Source organism: Sylvia atricapilla, chromosome 4, assembly GCF_009819655.1.
Source record: "Sylvia atricapilla isolate bSylAtr1 chromosome 4, bSylAtr1.pri, whole genome shotgun sequence".
NCBI lineage: Eukaryota > Metazoa > Chordata > Aves > Passeriformes > Sylviidae > Sylvia > Sylvia atricapilla.
Window position 1 is genome coordinate 54,702,430 of NC_089143.1, and position 13,637 is coordinate 54,716,066.

The following is a 13,637-nucleotide window of genomic DNA, read 5'->3' on the forward strand; positions in this document are numbered from 1 at the left end:
TTTACACATTTGCTAATTGAAAATAAAAATGTAACTAGAAAATTAGTCCTGATTTTTCCCTGTGCATGGCAGATTGTACTGCCTTTAGTCTGAAATTAATAAACATATATATAGTCACATGAATTTTGAAAATTTAAATTAAGCTATCTGCAGTTATAAAAGAGAGGGGTTTTATTCTACACCTCTAGAACATTTGGTGTGGCTTTGGTTTGTCTAAAAGACAAGAAAACCACTTCTACAGTACATTCTGTATTTGCAAAACAAACACATTTAATTCTAGAAAAACACAGTGAAGTGAGGGAATCCTGACATTTTTTCTAAAAGTCAAGGCAGGCAAGGTTAGAGGTTAGAAGCCAGTCTTTGAGCATCTAAATGCCAGATTTACCAAGACCTTGATAAAATCCTGCTAATACAAAATACATTGTAAACATTAACAACGGGACAAGAAAATAACAATATGTCAAATGCACGTGCAAAAGTTCTGAGAATTTGCTGAACTCTTGTAGTTATGACAAGCAGAGGAAATATGGGAAAAGAGGAAAGAATAAAAAAAAAGTGTAACAGAGGGAGGTTAACCCCATAGACATGCTGTTCATACTTTGTTACTTCTCGAGGTGAGGGGACCCACAGGCAGAGCTTTGAGTATATTACTTCTTTTTGTCCAAAGAAATTTAGAGAAGTAAAGGAAATTCCTCCCAATATATAAAGCATGTCAGGCAGCATGCATGCATCTAAGTCTTTCAAGTGCCTTAGAGGACATCTTTTTCCTGATGAGAATTAACTGGGAAATGCAGTAGATATCTTTGATTAGAACCCACCAAGCAATGAACCGACACAGGGATTCGTTGGGCAAAATTTAGGATTTATCTATACTGACAAAAAAATCCCACAGATTTTAAGATGAGAGATTTTTTTGGCTAAAACTGTAGTGGACAGGCAAATGCTTTTAAATATGGGTGTCCAATCTTTATGAATTCAGTGAGCATTTTGGAAACAATGATTTGGCATCCATGCTACAACACACCCACTGGGCTTTGTGCACTCTGGGCTCTCTGCATGGATATCTAGGACTTGTGGTTACATTTGTGTAGTATCTCCCAGGAATTCTTTTGTGATAATACATAATTCAACCTTTTTTAAAGAGCCTGTGACACTTTGAAATGCTGTGGTAGTCAGTACTGCTGAGTATAGAAGTCATAAAAAGGAATGAGTGTGTTTCAGGATCACTGGCATCCATATGGACAAGCAGCTTTGGATGAGTGATGGAAATGGCAGACTGCCACTTGGTTTATTGTTGGCAGTCCTCTTTGAGGAGCAGGAGCTGAGAACTGGCCAATTAAGCCAGTTCATAGTAAACTTCTTCAGGCTGCTCAATTGATTGAAATGGGATACTGGTGGGATACATCCTGAGGATGACCAACAGGGATGTCAGAACTTCACAGCAAGGAAAGCTGTGGCAAAGAAGGGAATGACCTGTATGCCATTTATGAAAAATTATGCAATTAATTATCTTACAGTAAACCGATACTAATAGGGGCTCTTGTGGGATGAAACCCTCAGCAAATTAACAATGTGTAATGACCTTGACAAATGAAAACTCTGAGAGCTGGGCTAAGAATACCGAGTCATTGAGTAAGCAGTGGGGATACTAATAAGTGGCATTTATTAGCCTAACTCCACAAGGACTGGCAAATTCTATTCTCTCCATTCCTAAGCCTACAAAAAAAGGAAAGCTAAAGACAAAGGGGTCACAGGAGGAGGCTTAGGGCTCAGTGCCCTCTGAAAGAGGTTCACGCTTAAGAAAGACACCAAAACTACAGTAAGCCTAGAAATAAAACAACCAGAAATAAAATTGCTCATTTCCCAGCAATGCAGGCCAAAACAGTCCTGTTTGAACCATTCAGAGACTTAGGTTAGGGTTATGATACTTGATTCTGAAAAGGCAGCCTTCCAGTCAAGTTTTTATTGAGGGGACTCTATGGAATCACTGCAGAGTGCCCTGCACTTGGCCGGCTAATGGAGCATGAGAGAGGTGAAGCTGATGGTGGGCAAAGGAGCAACACAGTAGAAATTAAAGGAACTGGCTCAAGTGGAAATGAACACCACTAAGAGTGAGCACAGAACTGTTGTACTAAAGGTTATTCGTGTGTATGGATAATTTTGCTGTCAAACTGTATTTTTTGAAAATGATGTTCTTTTCAGTGTTAACGTGTTTATCTTGAATTACATTATGAACATACATTGGTAAACAGGTGCTTGCACAAATCTATTTCCAGTCTTGGGAAACTAATGTACATGAAGTCTAAAAGAAAGTGACATCGTTCCATTTTCTGCCAACAGGTCAGCCTTTGAAAAAGCATAAGGAATAATACATATGCTTCTGACACTCAACAATCTGTCAAAAAAGTTTTATGTTGTTTTGAGTTCTCCTGAAATTGCATCACATTTGCACCAAACCTCAAAAACATTTGTCATACTGGTAAGATGATGAAAACCTAGACAGAAATGGATATAGGTTTAAAAGGAAGGAAAACCTTCTCTTTTATTGCTTTTAATCTTCTAGCTTCAATTAAAATGATTTCTAAGAGAGATGCCAGAGGCTTCCTGAAGGAAATACCTTTTCTTTTGATAACAGTAGTGACTGTATTATATTCATATTTGTGATAGAAGGGATACTGGTTTGACTGGGGCTTATTTACTTGGGTGCATATAAAACCTTAAATGATACAATTAATAATCTAATCGTCCTCTGTGTTTACACAATGAGTAAATCTAATAGCATTCCTGCTGATACTGCCGCTGATTTTTATTTATTTTCCAGAGTATGATGCATAGCGAAATCTTACAATAGTGGATTTCAGCTTTGCTTTACTTCTACTTTTACCTAAACCCACTTTCACTTGAAAGCATCTAAGCACTGCATAATTACCGAGCAACGTGGCCCAAGGAATCTGTGGATTTGTGATTGTGTAACCTGCCACTAAACATTACATCTTTACATCCCTGAGTTGTGGATCAGATGGGATATGTCTTCCTTAAACACCCAGACATTTCCTATTTCTAGAACGTTACAAATAAGCCAGAACTATCTTGGTTGGATCTCTTTTTCTTCCTGGAGATTTACCACAGTTGAAAAAGAAGGACCTGCAGAATAATTCAGAATAATTTATACCTAAACAATACTAGATTCTTTGGGTTTTTTTCTGCATCTTTTTGCAAATGGAATAGTGAATTACCAGGAACACAGATACGATTAACTGGTTCTCCAGGCAGTCAGACTATCAGGGAAAATAGAGACAAAGGTAAATCAGACTGGGAGAAAACATCCTTCAAAAATATTCTGGGAAAGTTTCAAGAAGGGAAAACAAAAAGCCATTCACTGAGCATGCTGTGAAAGCTGAAATATTTGAAAACAACCTAATCAGACAAATCATATCACAGGTTTTTCATTAAAACTTTATGTGGTCAATATAGGAGTAACAATATTCTGGATTCCCACCCATAAGCACTCCTGAGTATTTCTTGCTAACTCTGATTTCTGAAGTGATATATACCTTCCTTTACGTTTGCTCTTGGGTCCCTGAAGCTTTCTTCTGCTAGATGTTGATACAACTTAATTTTCCAAACATAAAATAGCCTGCAGAACTTTCCAACTTGTTGGGAAAATGAATATTTTAACAGCATGCACAAATAACTGCATGGCTAAATATATCCAATGCTTTGCCTCTCAAACAGCCATAAAAATAGCCAAGCACAGAAACGACCATAGACCTCCAAAATTTTTCCATTTCAATGTTTTCACCTTCCTCTGAGTGGCTCATGATAGAGATGAAAACAGCAGCAGCAGCGAAAAAGAAAAAAGGTAGAGGGGAAGAAGTGACCGTAATTGAAAAGAAGTCACTAATTATGGGTATAGGAGTGGGGCATGCTGAAGTGAGACCAAGAACTGACATTTATGGTTCCTTGGTTCTCTATAGGAAACATTAATGTACTCTGGATCAGCGGATAAATGAACGAAGAGGGAAGACAATAGAATGAAGCATGGAAACAAGAACCATGCAGGCCAAGGTGATTAGCAGTAAAATTGCTCCTCCTTTTGTACTTGCCCTTTCAGTGATTAGCTATCACCAGTCATTTAGTCCAAGATGACACAGTGCTACATGGCCGAGGTATCAGTCTGATCAAATGGCAGAATCCAAGGAGCATGAACCATGACTGGCCCTCAGGTGCTCTGGGAATGCAAACAGTCCAGTTATGGCTCATGGGTGAGACACAGGCTGCATGAAAGGGATGGTCTGCAGACATTTCAGCATTAATTAAGCTACTGCATACTGGTCTGTGATGACAGTGAACACATTCTACAACACACTTCAAAACTCTGTGGTGATTGCAAAAACAAATACAATTCTAACATTTTCTTTTCAATTATTTGGTGCAAGTGAAGAATAAGTCTATAATATCCACAGCGATGCCTTCTTATTAAATTCATTTAGTGTGGATATATTTTAGATCTGTAGGTATTTGCATAATGAGCATACTTGATAAATAATTACTAAGTTACAGTTAATTGTCCAATTAATTATGAGAAAATCAATTTGAAAAGTTGAAATTGAGAAGTCTTACAAGTTGCAGTAAGAAGACATGAAGAGCAGATGAAAGGAAAAGGTAAATTCAATTAAAATATCATCTAAGTCAAATTCATAATTTTTAAGACAGTGAAGCAGGGTAGGCAGCTTCCATCCTACTGCTGTGAGATACTTGCCTGCATTGAGATTTTTAACACCATCGGCTCTGATCCTCTAAACCTTTGCACAGTAGCTCTGTCTATTCCACAGAGACCATTAGTCTCACTGAACTCTGCCTGCTTTCCCTGAGGGAGGTTTGCACACATAAACAGAGATGCTCGAAAGCTTCTCTGTTTAATAATACATTATTGCTTTCCATGAGTTGGAGCATTTTCATTCATTTTTGCAGGCTAAACACAAGGTTTAGAGCAAACGCAGCTAGATCACAAGAACATGTGACGGTGCCTCTAAACACTGCCCTCAGCTTTGATGGCCCTTATTAGACACAAATCTGTCAGCAACAAACCAGACCAAATTCTGCCAAAGGCAAGAGCCCGGGCCAGTCTGGCTGTACAGGACTGAGCAGCACATTGGCCACACTGTGGGGAACAGAAAAGCTCATTTAAGGTTTGCAATACAAGAGCTGAAGGCAGAGTGCCCTTTCCATGAACCATCACTGCAGTCACTTGAGCATGCCAAGACAGGAGGGGGGAAGGCAGCACCTTGGAAGAGTTTGGGAAAGCCTGATGTTCACTTTCCTTAATCACTTGAAAGCATAACCTCTGCTTTTCACATGCTGCTTTCCAAGTCTCCCATGTCTTAGTCATGCCCCCATGCATCAGCAGACTTTTGAGGTGAGAAGACACTATCTGCAGTTTTAATAACTAGCATTTTCAGATGTGTATGTTTTTAGTGAGCAGAGTGCTCCTTTCCTGGCTTTCCCAAGTAATTTGGTATATATCTCTAAAAAAACCACCTTTTATTCTTTGCCACTGTCTTCTGAGGAACTCTTCCCTGTCACTCACATTTCCTTGATACCTTCGGAGGTCTGCCAGTGTCCAATATGTTTTATTTATGGCAAAGAGAATAGACCACCTAGCTATTTCACCACGCCAGTGTGACAGATAGTGCTCAAGGGGTAAATGAGGGCTTCCTTTATGCTCGTGTGACTTTCTTGCCAGGGAAGGTGGGCTGTGGGTAAGAACAAAAATACAGACAAATATCCCAGCTCAGCTGACCATGGATTGTTGCAGCAGCTCTCTTGTTAGAGGGTCAAAATAAGCTAAGACACAGACTTTTTTGTTTATCACAGCATGAAAAGAGTCCTGGTTTATTCCTCTTTACAGCTCAGCCATCCTGACTCCAGCCATTCACTGACTGGCTGCAGCAAGCTCCTGCTGTGAGTTTCCCTTACAGCTTCTGACTGCTGGTTATTTCCTGCTAAACTGTGACTGCAGGCTTTAGTTTGCAGAGTCTGCAAGGCTTTTACCCAGCTGGACTGTGACTGCAGGTTCCAACACCAGGCTCTAACCGCACACCCAGACTGACCTTACAGTAGTGATCCTCAGGATTAGTCTTCTTCATAATCCTCTTGTCCCTTCCTCAAGGTTCCTTCTCCTTCACGATCTCCCCTCACTAACTAACCCACTCCCTTTATCACACCTATCTTCATTGGCTATAGCTGGGACTCATCAGGGACAAGGCTGTGCTGGGTAATGAACACAGCTGTTACTTGTCAGGAGTGAGGTCACCTGTATTCTCTTCTCCTACACATGGATAACTGTACTGTGTAAGCCTTCACAATCACTGTAAAAGAGGAAATCTCGATGTGTCCTAGGACTTTTCACAGTGAGAACAAGCTGTTTTGTAAAGGTTTGGTTTGTTTGATTTTAGGAAATTACCAATTGTCGTCCTGATTCAAACATCTCTGTGTTGCTAATCACAAGTTACTGATGCTCCCAAATCAATCTTTCGGTTACTGCTCATATTGTTCTTTTTCCTTGGCATTTTCCTGTTGTGTTATTTCAGATGTCTGCTTCACCACTAACCACACACTGTCTTACAGAGTTGCACTGTAACACACATTTTTTAGCTGAAGGAAGCATGTTGAGATGTGATTGGCATCAGGTGATACTGGAGAGAAAAACTGCATAGAGTAATATTTGATGCTCAGTTCCACCAGAATGGAAACTGCAATGGTAATTCATAAGTGAGGGATATGTATGAGGTAAAAGCAAAGCCAAGCTAATCTGAAAAATACAAGATCTGCTTTAAGTTGCTCTTTGTCTTACCACCCACCACACTTATAAAACCACACCAGCCACCAAGGAAACAGTGGGTTTGTACAATGTACTTGTGTGTTCAGAGAAAAATCACCTAATATCATATTTGTAAAGGTATTTAGGGGCAGTGAATTTCTACTGATTTTACTGAGTTACAGGTGCCTTAGCAGCTCTTGAAGTATGCCATTTTCTTGTATGTGCTCAAATTACCTGGATGTAAAACAAACCTTTCCCAAAAAGTAATAAAATATTTTTTTCAGAGTTATACGGCATTCAGGTTTGAGATGGTGAGGTTTGGTGATGGAAGGGGTGCAGGATGCTCAGAAATCACCAAAAATGTTTCTTCACATACCTGAATTAATCCCTGATCCCTGACGCCAATCAGACAAACTGAGCCAAACCCATCAGCCCCAGCATGGCTGAAAGCAGTGCAAGGACAAGGATGGAGAATCCTGGCATCACTACATCAGGGCACAGGTCTTTCACCAGCCAGGCACTAGCAGCAGGTCCCAGATGGCAGCGACCCCAGCCATGCAGCTTTTTCCATCTAGTTTTATGGTGGCACGTGACTATTTGTTCCTGGTTATTTACGGATAAAAAGGTGGCATTTCAGGGGACACTTGGTTTCCTGTCTTTAAGGTGGAGGATCAGTTCTTTGCCGAGTTTTTTCTCTGTACCACTTGATGGCACACTTGCATAGCACACTGCAGGCTGAAGGCAAGGGAAATCCACATGCGAGTCCTGTCCAAAATTGTTCCACTTAATTTGTTCTGCATCATGAATGTACCTGTTTAATTGATTAAAGAAATCTAACACTGTAGTATTGAGTAGGAATAAGCAGGGCATACAAAATAATTACATCAAGAAAGCCCTGTATTTTGCAATTTTAATCCCAGAAGGTTGCTTGGATAATTCATTATTTTTTCATTATTTCAATAAGTTTGGTAAGAAATTTGCCTTTGTCCTACTGAGCTCTTTCTTGCAAGGGGACAAATTTTCCCTGCCCAATATTTTATTGTTCCTTCTAGAAATTTTGTAGAAGGTTTGCTCGTTATGTGTGTTCACGGGTTGTTCAGGGTTTTCTTTTGTCCTTTCAGTTCAAAAGAGGCAATGAATTGGTATTGAAACTAAACAATGATACCTTCTGTTTGGCTAAACTGTAGGTGGAATTAGTTTATGTCCTTTGAATATTAAAATTATTATTGAACTTCAGATCAAAGTAACATTCTCCAGTGGTCTATTTGAGTTAGTAATGAGTATTAAATGTTGTCACATATGCCACTTCTCTCTGGATGATTATAAATACATCAGTGAATGTTGCAGATGGTTACAGACCACAGGTAGAAACAACTTGCTGGTCTGTTGGATTTTATGACTTCATGAAGAAAGCATTGAAACGTTTAGCAGCTCTTTATGGGCAGAATCTTAATGGGAAAATGTAAATGACCAAGGCCTGGATTTAAAAAATTTCAGGGACTGGGGTGAAATATGTACAGAGTGGCTGACTGTCATAGGAGCACCTTCTGTTCAAGGGCTGGGATCCAGGTTCTGAAGGAGAACCTCAAGGGGGAAACTGGAAGCACCTCAGTACATATGACTGAGTGCCAAGTGACCCTTGAATTTACCAAAGCCTAAATCCCACCATCATTTCTTGCAAAAACTTTATCTCGTCCACAATGCGGTTACTAAAAGTCTTTCCTGGCCACGACTTCAACTGTCTGTTACTTTGACACTTCATCAGCTCCTCGAGGGCTCAATTAGCAAGGGCAAACTTATTGCCTTTGTTCTCAAATTATCCTTGTTTAATTTCATGAATTTCGTCCCCTCCTCCCCCAGCACTCCTTCCCTACTCCTTCAAATGCACGGGTAAAAGATGAGCTGGATATTTAAACCAGGGAGAGCTCATGCTTTTTATTTTTCCTGAAAAAATGGAGAGCAGAGTGGGAGCCTCATAAATTAGTGTCATGGGTAGGTAGCACCTGAGAGGTTGTGAAGCGTATACTGTCCTGACTTCCTCCATTACCCACTGAATTGCATTGGCACTGATAATTGCAGCTTCAGGAAAAATAACTGCTAAACAATGATAGCAGTAAAGCCCTACAGCCTTCCTCAATTAAATTAAGTGGAAATTTAGTCCTTGAGTACTACTTCTGAAATGGGCTGAGCAGAATAAGAGCAAGCACCTGGTGGGTTGCAGGGTAGTGTAGGGCAGGAGAAACACTGCTGGCTTTGCTCTGTGACCACTGTCCCCATGCCCCTTCTGTAAAGTCAGTGTCCACCTCTGCCCTAGAGCTAATACTGGCATGAGAATAAAAACAACAGATTGCAGGCTGAATCTGCTCTAACAGAGGCCACATAAGCTGGTGAATTTAGGGGAAGGCTATTGCCACCTCTGTAACCATCATTTCTCTTCTGGTTTTGCATCAGCAGCTTGTGCTTCCACCATTACTCATTTGTCTCAGCTGCAACCTCTTGATCTTTGAAGGCTATTTTGGTATTGTTAGAATGTCCTTTCTACCTCATTTATTGCTATCCTTTCTGCTTATTCTGGCACTTTTGCTTTTTATCAACACCATCTGCAAACATCTCACATTTGCTAGTGGGTCTTACAAACTTTAGTCTTACAAATTAGGATTTTTTGTCCCTATACGTTCCTCTGTAGGGTGGCACTGGAGTAGTTTTTGGTAACAAAGGAAATATCTTTACGTTCCTTTGATGTAAATTACCCAAAATGAAAGAATGAAGCAAATGAATAAGAAGTCTTTGTCATAATACTCAGTGAATCCAGATTTTCTTCAAATAGTATCTAAGAGAGCATCTACCTCAGCCTTCATAAAGGAAGGGGAACTTTACCTTAATTAACATTATTTGAGCTAAAGATGAGATAGGAAGGACAGGTTTTTATGAAAGAGAACCGCGTGCCAATTGATAAAGCCTTTTAACCTCTTTTTACAGTGCTTAGAAACAATAACCCAAATACATAGAAAGGTTTTTAGACAACCTTTACATATTGCTGTCTCAGATTCTGAGCACAGATTTCTGTGTCCAAATTATTCACAGTGCTTAGAAAAACCATCTAAAACTTCGGGAAGCAGGTAGACAGAGCACATGGCTCTATCCTAAGAAATCTATGTGAATTCATCTTTGTCAGCTTATCCACTGACTTCAATTTGAACTTTCTCCCAGTTAAGTGACCAAGTTCTTCACAGTGCTCGGGTCTAGACTGAAGTTCCTTTTCTCCCTTTCATCATTTCTTGTGCCAGTTCCCCATTGCTTTTGGTGTATTTTGAGCAGCACTTAACCCCAGCACTCAGTGACATGCACTTTATCTCTCAACAAAACGTCTCTGGTCTTGTGCAAAACAGAAGTAGTCATCTGTCTGGAAGTTGCCAAGGCTTACTACAGGTTGTCATTTAGAGTCAGAGGCTGAGAAAAGGGAACTTGTCAGCTTTACCTTGATAAGCCCATGAGTGTGAAAGACATGTCACATGCAATTTCCATTACAGATATCATCAGGAATCCATGAGAAGCATGAATGAGTGGAAGGAGTCAGGCATTCAAAATTTACTTGAACTGGAGTCCTTGGACAGTTCCAGGTGTGCCTGCTTTCCATAGGAATCAAGGGGATTCTCAATAATTGTTTTACAAGATCAAAGCAAGATCATCCATTTCCAAGTGCATCAAATAACAACACAACATTTTCAGATTCCTATTTCTCCCCCTGTCCCCTCAAGCAAATAATAATTTCTCTCACAGTATGAGAGCAGGTTTAGTATCATCCAAAAATGTTTTAGTGCTTTTTCGACCTATTTGAGACCATCTTCTTGGTAAACTTAAGGACAGTGTACCACATCCTCCTCACCTTCCCTGTTAATCCACAGGTACAAGCATCCTCTCCCTTAGGAGTGATATGGACTGCTGGTGCAGTCAGCATTCAGAGGATGAGAACACCAGCTGTCCTGTCAATGACAGATCAAATACACGCACTGTGGCACCAGTGACAAGCAGTAGATGTCACATCCTTGAATTTGGGAGTTTTGTCAGATGAGCAGTCATAATTTGAAGCATTTGTACCTACCTTTGTACAGTAGTTTAATTCATGCTTGAACCAGCATACAGTGCAAGAGGTCATGGAAAGAGCAGGCCAGGCAGTGGGCTAAAGCAGGTATTGTCCCCCCCAGACACTGTGCACATGTCCCACTGCTGATCAAGGGCCCTCATGCAGCTCAGCATCCTTCCTGCACCACACCTGAGACCAGCTAGGGGATTAAGGGGGGATTAAGGCTCGTCTTCCTGAAGATTGGTGTTTGGTATCAGCTGGGACAGATGCAAGGGCCATGAAGCTCAAGCATGTGACAGTGCTTGGTTTCCAGGCACTGACTTTGTTTGAAAAGCTGATTGTAGCTCAGGGAGAAAAAAAGCTTTTGTTGCTTGCATTCATATTCTCACACAAAAGGTTCTGCATGTAGAAGCTGGTGGCAGCACAGCATACTTGCACAAGTTAAAAATATTGTTTCACTTAGGAAAAATAATGTTCTTTTCAAAGCTGCACTTAGTTGAACAAGCGAGGTAAGATGTATATAAGACCTTTCAGACCAATGCTACCCATAGACAAAGTGTTTGTTCATCAATACAGTGCTAAAATAGCATCACTGCAGAAGGTCAGCAGCCCAGTTTCAAGAACTAAAGTCAGATAACGGGTAATTTTGTAAGACAAGTAGAAGCAAAGTCAGCTTGTGTCAATCAGTATGAAAATGTAATTTGATTCAGTGCAACAGAAATCAATTTTTTTTTCTCCCAGGATCTAAGATAACTAAATATCACACAGTCAGCTTAATTAGTTTCTGATATTTGTACAACTTCACCTTTAAACTCTGGGAAAAAACCCACAGTTCATGTGTTTACTCTTTGTAATTCCTTTCTGTTCTGCTTTACTGCTTAGAAGAAGGAGACTTACAAAGCTTTACTGTGGCAATAAAATCTTATTCCGATTCAGACTTCCAGTTGGCAACCAGGAGATGGAATCAATGCTCCATCAGATCCGTCAGGCCATCTCTTTAGTATCACTGAAGCAAGCTCAACAAAAGAACACAGTGAAATATATTTTCTGTAAGAGAAATCTTCCTTCCTAGGGGGGTTCTTTCCTTTGTTTTCCATCACTTAACCCATTTTAATTCTGCTGCTGACAAAAAAAAAAAAAAGTACCATTATGGCTACAGGATCATTTTTATCTGCCTATAATCCAATGTGAACAGCCCAAGATCACTCAGGTAGTATAGGATGAAGCATCAATTTCAACCCCCATTTAATTAACATCATGTACTCCACACCACAATAAGCACTATTAAAATGCCATGCTCACAGCATGAGGGGGCTCCACAGCACAGGGTGGTCCAGATCTATCCAGAACTGTCTTGGAGACTGTTGGGGAGAGAGAGAGGGGATGGTTGCTTTAGCTAAAGCTCCTTTAAGTGCAAAGTCATGGTAAAGTGAAAGATGGAAATGTACATGACTCTGCATCGTGCAGTGATAAAGATGATTACAACCTTCAGTTCTCTTTAAACTTACCAAGAGCAATGGGGTGAGAGCTTAGTTAATCAATCCTGAGGAATCTTTTCCTGCTATCTTTTCCATCAGCAAAAGAATGAAATCAGAAATGATGAAGATGATTCATACCCAGCAAACAAAGGCATAGGAAGCTCAAAGTGCAGTTGATTCAACATAGCTTAATTAAAGAGGCATTGCAGGAGACATTTGATAATGCCCTCTCGCATTTCTTCTTTTTGAAGTGGCTGCATCCAAATTAGATAGGGTCTTGAGGTAAAACTGCTCTAAAATTGAAGGCAAACAGCTTGTCACTACCCTAACACTTAGATACACTAAGAAGAAGTCAGCACTAGTATTTGGGTTCAGTGTGGTTTTTCATAACCAAGAGGTTAGTCCAAGAGGTGAATTTTTCCAGAAAGTCTTGAAAACCTCAAAACGTATAGGATTTGTGCTTAATATCTCTGCAGATCTGATTTACACAACAGGATAAATTTGGAGAAAAATAGTCTGTACCATAATGGGACTTTTTTTTTGTCAGCAGTGGAATTAAAACAGCTTAAGTAATGGAAAACAAAGGAAAGATCCCCTCCTAGGAAGAAAGACTTCTCAAACAGAAAATAGAGTTCATGTTTTGTCTATTTCATTACTTCAAAAATTTTGTAGTTTCAAACTGCAGCTTTGGAAATCCAGGATAATTTGCAGTGCACTAGCTTGTCAGAAATTCTTGATGTGAGCTTGACTCTCAACTCAGGTCCAGTTTTGTCTTTTTAGACTTACTTGCCACTTGCTCTTCCTATAACTTGCTGGGTAAACTACTCAGATTTCAACTTTTTCCTGTATTGACTTCTCTCTTATCTTCTTATATCATACATCTTTCATGTACACTGAAATTTGGCTGGACTCTGCTACTTACAGCTTACTTTATGCTACTCTAAGGGCCTGAATTAAAATTACAACTTCTGTGTGGATTTTCCTTGGGTTAGAAAAGCATCCCAAAGCTCTAGGATTGTGTAACAGCTGGAGGAAAATGGTGTTTATGTGGGAATGGGAGATGTTCCTGTCAAGAGTTAATAACAGCATTTATTTCTGGATCACTGTGGCTATACCCACATTTGGCATGGATCAGGGCCAAACATTTAGTGGCTGAGAGCAGAATTGACCTGTGAGATCACTGATGAGACAAATATTAGCACTCATTACAATATTGCTAGCATCTAATAATGAAAGAAAAAATATGCAGCCC